The sequence below is a fragment of the Chiloscyllium punctatum genome, chromosome 19 (assembly GCF_047496795.1).
Source record: "Chiloscyllium punctatum isolate Juve2018m chromosome 19, sChiPun1.3, whole genome shotgun sequence".
Taxonomy (NCBI): Eukaryota; Metazoa; Chordata; class Chondrichthyes; order Orectolobiformes; family Hemiscylliidae; genus Chiloscyllium; species Chiloscyllium punctatum.
The window spans coordinates 40987642-40997041 of NC_092757.1; the positions used below are offsets into that span (position 1 = coordinate 40987642).

Genomic DNA, 9400 nt, shown 5'->3' on the forward strand with positions numbered 1-9400 from the left:
GTCTACTGCGTATGCTGCTTTGCCTTCATATGACTTCCAGATCACCACTTGAAACATTTCACTCAAGTTTGTGAGACACAATTTCTCACACAGAAAGCCGTGCTGACAATCCAAGATCCGTCCTTGCCTTTCTAAATACATGGAGATCCTGTCTCTCAGAATTTCTTCCGAACATTCAAACACGCCTGACATCAGACTCAACGGTATGCAATTCCCTGGCTTTCCTAATCAGACGTTTCTTTAAAATAATATCACAATATTAGCTGTCTTCCAGACCTCCAGTGCCTCCCACGTGGCTGGCAATCATACAAATAAAATGTTAAAGAACTGCGGATGCTGTAAATCAGGAAAACCAACCAGAAGGTACTAGGAAAGCACAACAGGCCTGGCAGCATCTATGCAGAGAAATCAGTGTTAACATTCCGAATCCAGTAACCTTTCCTCATAACTCTAAGGAATGATACAAATATCTCAGCAAACAGCCCCTCAGTTACTTCCCCAGATTCCTGCAATGATCTGGGATACTTTGAACAGGTCCTGGTTATTTATCTACGCTTGTGCATTTTAAGACCTCAAGCACTTCCTCCCCTGTACTATGGCCTCATTTCAAAAGTCACGTCTTTTTATTTCTGAGTGCCATCGCTTCCATGTCTTTATCCACAGTAAATATGACGCAATATATTTGCACAAGATCTCACCCATCGAGCAGGAACAGGCTGTAAGAGAGCTGAGTTGGGAGGCTGGGCGGCCAAATCCTTGTGAGGAGTGTGAACCCAGCATGGACAGTTTCATAAGGACGCTGTTGTTGAACTGTTGACTGTGTTGCTGTGTTTTTCTAGCATGATAAGAAGGGCTGCAATATTGTATGTTTAAACTTTGTTTTCGTTTTTTTTTGCTTTTAACCAAGATCCTGTACCTTGGGGGGAGGGGAACATTGTATATAAGATTGTGTCACATGTGGCAACTAGTAAATTTTGCACTGCCCTCATGTGAGTACACGTGAAAATAAATCTAATAAACCTAATTAATCTCCTGTGGAACCACACCTAGATAGCTAATTGATTTTTAAGAGCCCTATTCTCTCCCTAGTTTTTCATTTTCCCTTAATATTCTTGTAAAATCTCTTTCCAATCTCTTTAGCATTATCAGCTAAAGCTATCTCGTGCTCCCCTTTTGCCCTCCCGATTTCTCTGATAAGTGTTCTCCTACACCATGTACGCTCAAGGGATTCATTTGATCCCAGCTGCCTATACATGACGTTTACCTCATTCTATTTTTCTTGACCAGAGCCTCAATATCCCCTGTTATGCCTTGCCCCTACTCTGGCTGGCATTGCACTTCACACTAACAGGAACAACGTGTCCCTGAGCTCTCACTATCTCGTTTTTGAAAGACTCCCATTTGCCATACATCGCTCAATCTGCAGTCTCCTCTCACTCATTTCGAGAAAAAAAAACCCTGCCTAATGCTATAACAATTGGCCTTGGCCAATTTCTAACGTTAATTTGTGGACCAGGCCTGTTCTTTTGTAGAGGTATTTTCAAATTAAGAGAGTTACAGTCACTGGTCCGAAAGTACTCGCAGTCTACCAGCTCAGTCACTTGTCCTGCATTATTTCCCATGGCCAGGCAGGCATGAGGGGCCAAATGGCTGCATATACATTTTTGTTTATGGTTGAATGTGTGTGTCGGGGACTGGGTGGAGGTGAAGTTTTCGCCTGTGTCTCCATGTGTGATAAAACAAGACCATTTCAGCGGAGTACAGGCCCTTCGGCTGTCGATGTTGCACCGACGTGTGAAATCAAACAGAAGCCCACCTAACCGACACAATTCCATTTCCAACCATGCGTCTATCCAATGACCATTTAAATGTCCTTAAAATTGGTGAGTCTGCTACTGTTGCAGGCAGGGCGCTCTACACACTTACTACTCTCTGAGTCAAGAAACTCCCTCTGATATCTGACCGATATCTATCACCCCTAAATTTAAATTACGTCCCCTGGAGCTCACCATCACAATTCGAGGAAAATGGCTTTCACTGTCCGACATATGTATCTCTATGATTATCTTATATGTTTCAATTAATTCACCTCTCAACCTACTTTGCAACGAAAACAGTCAAAAGTTCCTCAGTCTTTCCTCGTAACACCTTTCCTCCATACCAGTAAATTTCCTCTGAATGCTTTCCAAAGCTTTCACATACTTCCTGTAATGTGGAGACCAGAACTTATGCAATACTCCAAGTGCAGCCACACCAGAGTGTTTTCCAGATGCACCATGATCCTGTGGTTCCGAAACTCAATCTCTGAACTAATAAAACTCAACACACCGAATGTCTTTTTAAGAAATCTATCAATCTGGGTGGCAACTTTAAGGTATCTATATAGCTGGACTCCCAGATCTCTCTGTTCAACTGGACTACCAAGAATCCTTCCATTATCCAAGTAAACTTCATTTCTGTTGTTGCTTCCAAAGTGAATCACGTCATACTTTTCCGCAATCAGTTCCATTCGCCACCACTCGGCACAGCTCTGCAGTTTATCTGTGTCCTTCTGTGTCCAACATCCTTCAGCCCCATCCCGAACTCGATCACACTAATGTCATCTGTAAATTTATTAAACCGCCCTTGTATGCCCTCATCCAGGTCATTTATGAAAATTACAAACAGCAGTGAACCCAAAACAGATCGTTGCGGTACACCAACAGTAACTGAACTCCAGGATGAATATATCCCATCAACCATCAACCTCTGTTTTTTTCAGTTAGCCAATTTCTGATCCAAGCCGCTAAATCACCCTCAATCCCATACCTCAGCATGTTGTGCAATAGCTTACCGTGGGGAAACGTATCAAACGCCTTACCGAAATCCATTTAAACCACATCCACCACTTTACTCTAATCTACCCCTTTGGTCACCATCTCAAAGAACTCAATAAGGGTTGTGAGGCACGACCTACCGTTCACAAAACCGTGTTGACTATATTTATTCAACTTGTTCCTTTCGAGATGATTATAAATTCTCTCTTTTATAACCCTTTCCAACAATTTGCCCACAACTGTAGTAAGAGATTTAATGTATTATTGTATGTATCTCTGTATCTGCAATTCTGATCATATGGTTTCTATTGTTTTGGGAGGGAAACCATTGAAATGTTGATTAAAATGCCCCTCCTCACTCTCTTTCCATTTGATTCGCACTCTTGTGTTTAAAGTGTTGCAATATCACCAACTGCAGAAGGAAGAGCTTTGTTTGGAAAATACATCAAAGGCAGTGATTCTGTCACATTGGGATTTACTGGCACGTGCACTATAATGAATGCAGTGAAACGTTTGCAATGTCATTGCTTGTGGCGACATCTTAGGATCAATATACTAAGGTAGAGATTCGAATGCATTTGGTGCAAAATTAAAAGAATAATAAATGCAAGTCCAACAGAAGGATATGAAGGAAAGTCCCTTACACCCGAATCTGTGCCAGCAACGAGTCTCCAGACAATACCGGTCCCAGTCTCCAGACGACACTGGCCCCAATCTTCTGGCCTCATCAGGCCGCACCAGGCTCAGTCTGCTGATCGTACTGGGCCCAGTCTCCAGATCAGACCAGTCACAGTCTTCATTTGCACTGGGCAAATCAAGGTCACACCAGGCCCAGTCTCCAGACCGCAGCTGGCCACGTTTCCAGGACATACCGGCCACAGTCTCCAGACTGCACCATAGAGTCACAGAGATGTACAGCATGGAAACCGACCCTTCGGTCCAACCCATCCGTACCGACCAGATATCCCAACCCAATCTAGTCCCACCTGCCAGCACCTGGCCCATATCCTTCCAAACCCTTCCTATTCATATGCCCATCCAAATGCCTTTCCGACAGCTCATTCCATCCATGTATCACCATCTGCGTGAAGAAGTTGCCCGTTATGACTCTTTTATATCTTTCCCCTCTTACTCTAGACCTATGTCCTCTAGTTCTGGACTCCCCAACACCAGGGAAAAGACTTTGTCTATTTATCCTATCCATGCCCCGCATAATTTTGTAAACCTCTATAAGGTCACCCCTACCTCCGACGGTCCAGGGAAAACAGCCCCAGCCTGTTCAGCCTCTCCCTGTAGCTCAGATCCTCCAACCCTGGCAACATCCTTGTAAAGCTTTCTCAGCCCTTTCAAGTTTCGCAACATTTTTCCCATAGGAAGGAGACCAAAATTGCACGCAATATTCCAATATTGGCCTAACCAATATCCTGTACAGCCGCAACATGACCTTCCAAATCCTGTACTCAATACTCTGACCAATAAAGTAAAGCATACCAAACGCCTTCTTCACTATCCTATCTACCTGCGATTCCACTTTCAAGGAGCTATGAACCTGCACTCCAAGGTCTCTTTGTTCAGCAACACTCCCTAAGATCTTACCATTAAGTGTATAAGTCATGCTAAGATTTGCTTTCCCAAAATTCAGCACCTTGCATTTATCTGCCACTTCTCAGCCCATTGGCCCAGCTGGTCCAGATCCTGTTGTAATCTGAGGTAACCCTCTTCGCTGTCCACTACACCTCCAATTTTGGTGTCATCTGCAAACTTACTAACTGTACCTCTTATTCTCGCATCGAAATTATTTATGTAAATAATAACATTTAGAGGGCCCAGCACCGATCCTTGTGGCACTCCACTGGTCACAGGCCTCTAGTCAGAAGAACAACACTCCACCACTATTTTTGAGCCAGTTCTGTATCCAAACGGCTTTTTCACCTGTATTCCATGAGATCTAACCTTGCTAATCAGTCTCCCTTGGGGAAAGTAGTCAAACGCCTAACTGAAGTCCATATAGATCACAACTACTGTTCTGCCCTCATCAATCTTCTATGTTACTTCTTCAAAAAATTCAATCAAGGGTGTAGGTTTGCTCGCTGAGCTGTAGGTTTGATATCCAGACATTTCATAACCTGGCTAGGTAACATCATCAGTGGCGACCTCCAAGTGAAGCGAACTTGTTGTCTCCTGCATTCTACTTATATTTTTCTCCTGGATGGGGTTCCTGGGGTTTGTGGTGATGTCGTTTCCTGTTGTGTTTCTGAGGGATTGATAGATTGTATCTAGATCTATGTGTTTGTTTATGGCGTTGTGGTTGGAGTGCCAATCCTCTAGGAATTCCCTGGCATGTCTTTGCTTAGCCTGTCCCAGGATAGATGTGTTGTCCCAGACGAAATGGTGGTTTTTTTTCATCCATGTGTAGAGCTACGAGGGAGAGAGAGTCGTGTCTATTTGTGGCTAGCTGGTGTTCGTGTATCCTGGTGGCTAACTTTCTTCCTGTTTGTCGTACGTAGTGTTTGAGGCAGTCCTTGCATAGAATTTTGTAGATGACGTTGGTTTTGTCCATGGGTTGTACTGAGTCTTTTACGTTTGTTAGTTTTTGTTTGAGAGTGTTGGTGGGTTTGTGTGCTCCTAGGACTCACTTCACTTGGAGGTCGCTACTGATGATGTTACCTAACCAGGTAATGAAACGTGTGGATATCAAACCTACAGCTCAGCAAGCAAACTTACACCCTAAACCTCAACCTGAGCTACAAATCTTAACAAACATTGCAACTCAATCAAGTTTGTGAGACATGATTTCCTACGCACAAAGCTATGTTGACTATCCCGAATCAGTCCTTGCCTTTCCAAATACATGTACATCCTATCCTTCAGGACTCACACCGACAACTTGCCCACCGCCGAGGTCAGGCTCACTGCTCTATAGTTCCTTGGCTTGTCTTTACCACCCTTCTTAAACAGTGGCATCACGTTTGCCAGCCTCCAGTCTTCTGGCACCTCACCTGTGACTATCATTGATACAAATATCTCAGCAAGAGGCCCAGTAATCACTTCTCTAGCTTCTCGGGTACACCTGATCAGGTCCTGGTGATTTATCCACTTTTAACCGATTCAAGACACCCAGCACGTCCTCCTCTGTAATCTGGACATTTTGCAAGATGTCACCATCTATTTCTATACAGTCTATGTTTTCGATATCCTTTTCCACAGTAAATACTGATGCAAAATATTCATTTAGTATCTCCCCCATTTTCTGTGGCTCCACACAAAGGCTGCCTTGCTGATCTTTGAGGGGCCCTATTCTCTCCCTAGTTACCCTTTCATCCTTAATATATTTGTAAAAACCCTTTGAATTCTCCTTAATTCTGTTTGCCAAAGCCATCTCAAGTTCCCGTTTTGCCCTCCCCATTTCCCTCTTAAGTGCACTACTACTTTCTTTATACTCTTCTAAGGATTCACTCAATCTCTCCTGTCTGTATCTGACATGCTTCCTTCTTTTTCTTAACCAAACCCTCAATTTCTTTAGTCATCCTGCATTCCCTATACCTTCCAGCCTTCCCTTTCATCTTGATAGGAATATACTTTTTCTGGATTCTTGTTATCTCATTTCTGAGGGCTTCGCATTTTCCAGCCGTCCCTTTACCTGCGAACATCTGCTCCAATCAGCTTTCGAAAATTCTTGCCTAATACCATCAAAATTGTCCTTTCTTCAATTTAGGACTTCAACTTTTAGATCTGGTCTATCCTTTTCCATCACTATTTTAAAATAAATAGAATTATGGTCGCTGGCCACAATGTGCTCCCCCACTGACACCTCAGTCACCTGCCCTGTCTTATTTCCCAACAGTAGGTCAAGTTTTGCACCTTCTCTAGCAGGTACATCCACACACTAAATCAGAAAATTGTCTTGTACACACTTAAGACATTCCTCTTCATCTAAACCTTTAACACTATGGTAGTCCCAATCTGTGCTTGGAAAGTTAAAATCCCCTACCATAACTACCCTATTATTTTTACAGATAGCTGAGATCTCCTTACAAATTTGTTTCTCAACTTCCCTCCGACTATTGGGGGTGGGGGGGTGGGGGGATGGGGGGGATTTATAATACAATCCCAATAAGGTGATCATCCCTTTCTTATTCTTCAGTTCCACCGAAATAACGTCCCTGGATGTATTTCCGGGAATATCCTCCCTCAGCACAGCTCTAATGCTATCCCTTGTCAAAAATGCAACTCCCCCTTGTCTCTTTCCTCACTTTCTATCCTTCCTGTAGCATTTGTATCCAGGAACATTAAGCTGCCAGTCCTGCCCATCCTTGAGCCATGTTTCCGTAATTGCTGTGATCTCCCAGTCCCATGTTCCTAACCATGCCCTGAGTTCATCTGCCTTCCCTGTGAGGCCTCTTGCATTGAAATAAATGCAGTTTAATTTATCAGTCCTACCTTGTCCCTGCCTGCCCTGACTGTTTTACTCACTTGTGTTCTCAGCTGTACCTGTCTCAGATCAATATCTTTCCTCACTATCTCCCTGAGTCCCACCCTCCCACCTTACTTGTTTAAATCCTCCCAAACAGTTCTAGCAAATGTCCTTGCCAGTATATTAGTCCCCTTCCAATTTAGGTGCAATTGCACAGGTCACTTCTGCCCCAAAAGAGATTCCACTGATCTAAAAATGTGAATCCTTCTCCCATACACCAGCTCCTTTGCCAAGCATTCATCTGCTCTATCCTCCTATTTCTGCCCTCACTAGCTCGTAGTACTAGGAGTAATCCAGATATTACTACTCTTGAGGACCTCCCTTTTAAATTTCTGCCTAACTCCCTGTAATCTCCTTTCAGAATCGCAACCTTTTCCCTTCTAATGTCGTTGGTTGCGCTGTGGACAATGACCTCTTGCTGGCCCCTCTCCCCCGTGAGAATATTCTGCACCTTCGCTGAGACATCCTTAATCCTGGCACCAGGGAAACAACACACCATTCTGCTTTTTCTCTGCTGGCCACAGAAACGTCTGTCTGTACCTTTGACTACAGAATCCTCTAACATAATTCATCTCTTGGAAGCCGACATACCCCTCGTTGCATTACAGCCAGTCTCTATACCAGAAACTTGGCTGCTCGTACTACGTTCCCCTGAGCATCCATCACCCCCAACATTTTCCAAAACAGCATACCTGTTTGAAATGGGTATATCCACAAAGGACTCCTGCCGTAGGTGCCAACCTCTCTCACCCTTCCTGGAGTTAACCCATCTGTGTGACCGTATCTGAGACTTTCCCCCCTTCCTATAACTGCCATCCGTCACATACTGTTGCTGTTGCAAATTCCTCATCGCTTCTATCTATGTCTCCAACTGATCCACTCTATCTGATAATATTCGCATCCAACAGCATTTATGGCAGACATAATCCGCAGTAACCCTTACACTCTCTTTGAACTCCCACATCTGACAAGAAGTACATATCACTGCAAAGGCCATTCTTGCTCCTTCACAATCTGCAGACCCAAAAAAAAAACCATCTTATTTCTCTACAAACACTGCCCCAGGTTAAATTAAAGGCTATGGCTTATATTTTAAGTTTAATCAAGAGACTTAGCTCCAAAAACAAGTCATCAGGAAAGAATCCACTATACTCACTGCTGCAGCCTTTCTCTTGGACAGACTTAAAACAACAACTTACTCATCTGATTCTGTGCTGTGAACTTCGCCTAAGAGATCCTCCAAGATTAGTTGTAAATTTCTCTGTTAATTTTTCCAGGTGCACTCCGATGTCCAGCGATACACGAATTCAAACAGCAAAGGCGGTAACTGCGCAGGTTCTCTCTCTCTCTCACCATGTGCTTCCTTTGTCTGCTCTTCTCCCTTTTAATCTGCTGTTGTTTTGATTTTTTTTCCAAAGTACCAAAACAATGCAACCATATAAAACAGTAATTGCTGCTCCTGGAATTCAAGGAAATCACCTCCAACACCTAAAATACCTCAAAAAAAAGGTGCAGCTCTTACAGCCAGAAAATTTTCCCGTCCTCCATCTTGGATTACCCAGAATTCTTCCAAGCCCAGACTAAACACCCTATTGGATTTCAGAACTCGTGGTCTTGCACCTCCACACCTTATTTGCATTCTGGCTCTCTCATTCGACATTCCCCTAAGATTTTTTAAATTAAAAATTTAGAGAAAAAAATGTTTCAGGAAACAGAATATAAAAGAAAATCAGAAAAAAAGAACGGACAGTGCAGATGAGTTTCGCCTGAAAAATTCCAACACTGCCTCCATCTTTTGGACATTGCATGCTGTTTCCTTCTTCAAAGAATGACTTTGGAGACTCAGAGCAGTTTTGTCCGGTTCCTTGCAATGCTGTCCCCGAGAACAGAAGGAGATAAATGTGCTCATTGCTGATTCAAATGCTGCCATTGGGTTTGTTTCAGGATTTTACTGTCCAATCTCACTATAATTTGGATAAGTACACCAAAAAACATTGAATGTTCGAGAAAGTACAATAAAATTCATCTCAACCTCTTATAACAGTTTCACTCAGAGTGGCCTGAAAACAATTGTATTGCTGTGGTCTGCATAGAATCCAATGCTGGACAG

At 43.3% G+C, this 9400-nt stretch overlaps 1 long non-coding RNA gene across 2 annotated transcripts in view; it reads right to left on the reverse strand.

Annotated features, from left to right (window-relative positions):
• Positions 1–8842, reverse strand: part of LOC140491278 (uncharacterized) — a 104100-nt gene extending 95258 nt beyond the window's left edge. For both annotated transcript variants that reach the window (XR_011963269.1, XR_011963270.1), the window contains exon 1: positions 8490–8842. This is a non-coding gene — a long non-coding RNA (uncharacterized lncRNA). The remainder of the gene's footprint in view (positions 1–8489) is intronic.
• Between the last annotated feature and the right edge of the window lie 558 nt (positions 8843–9400).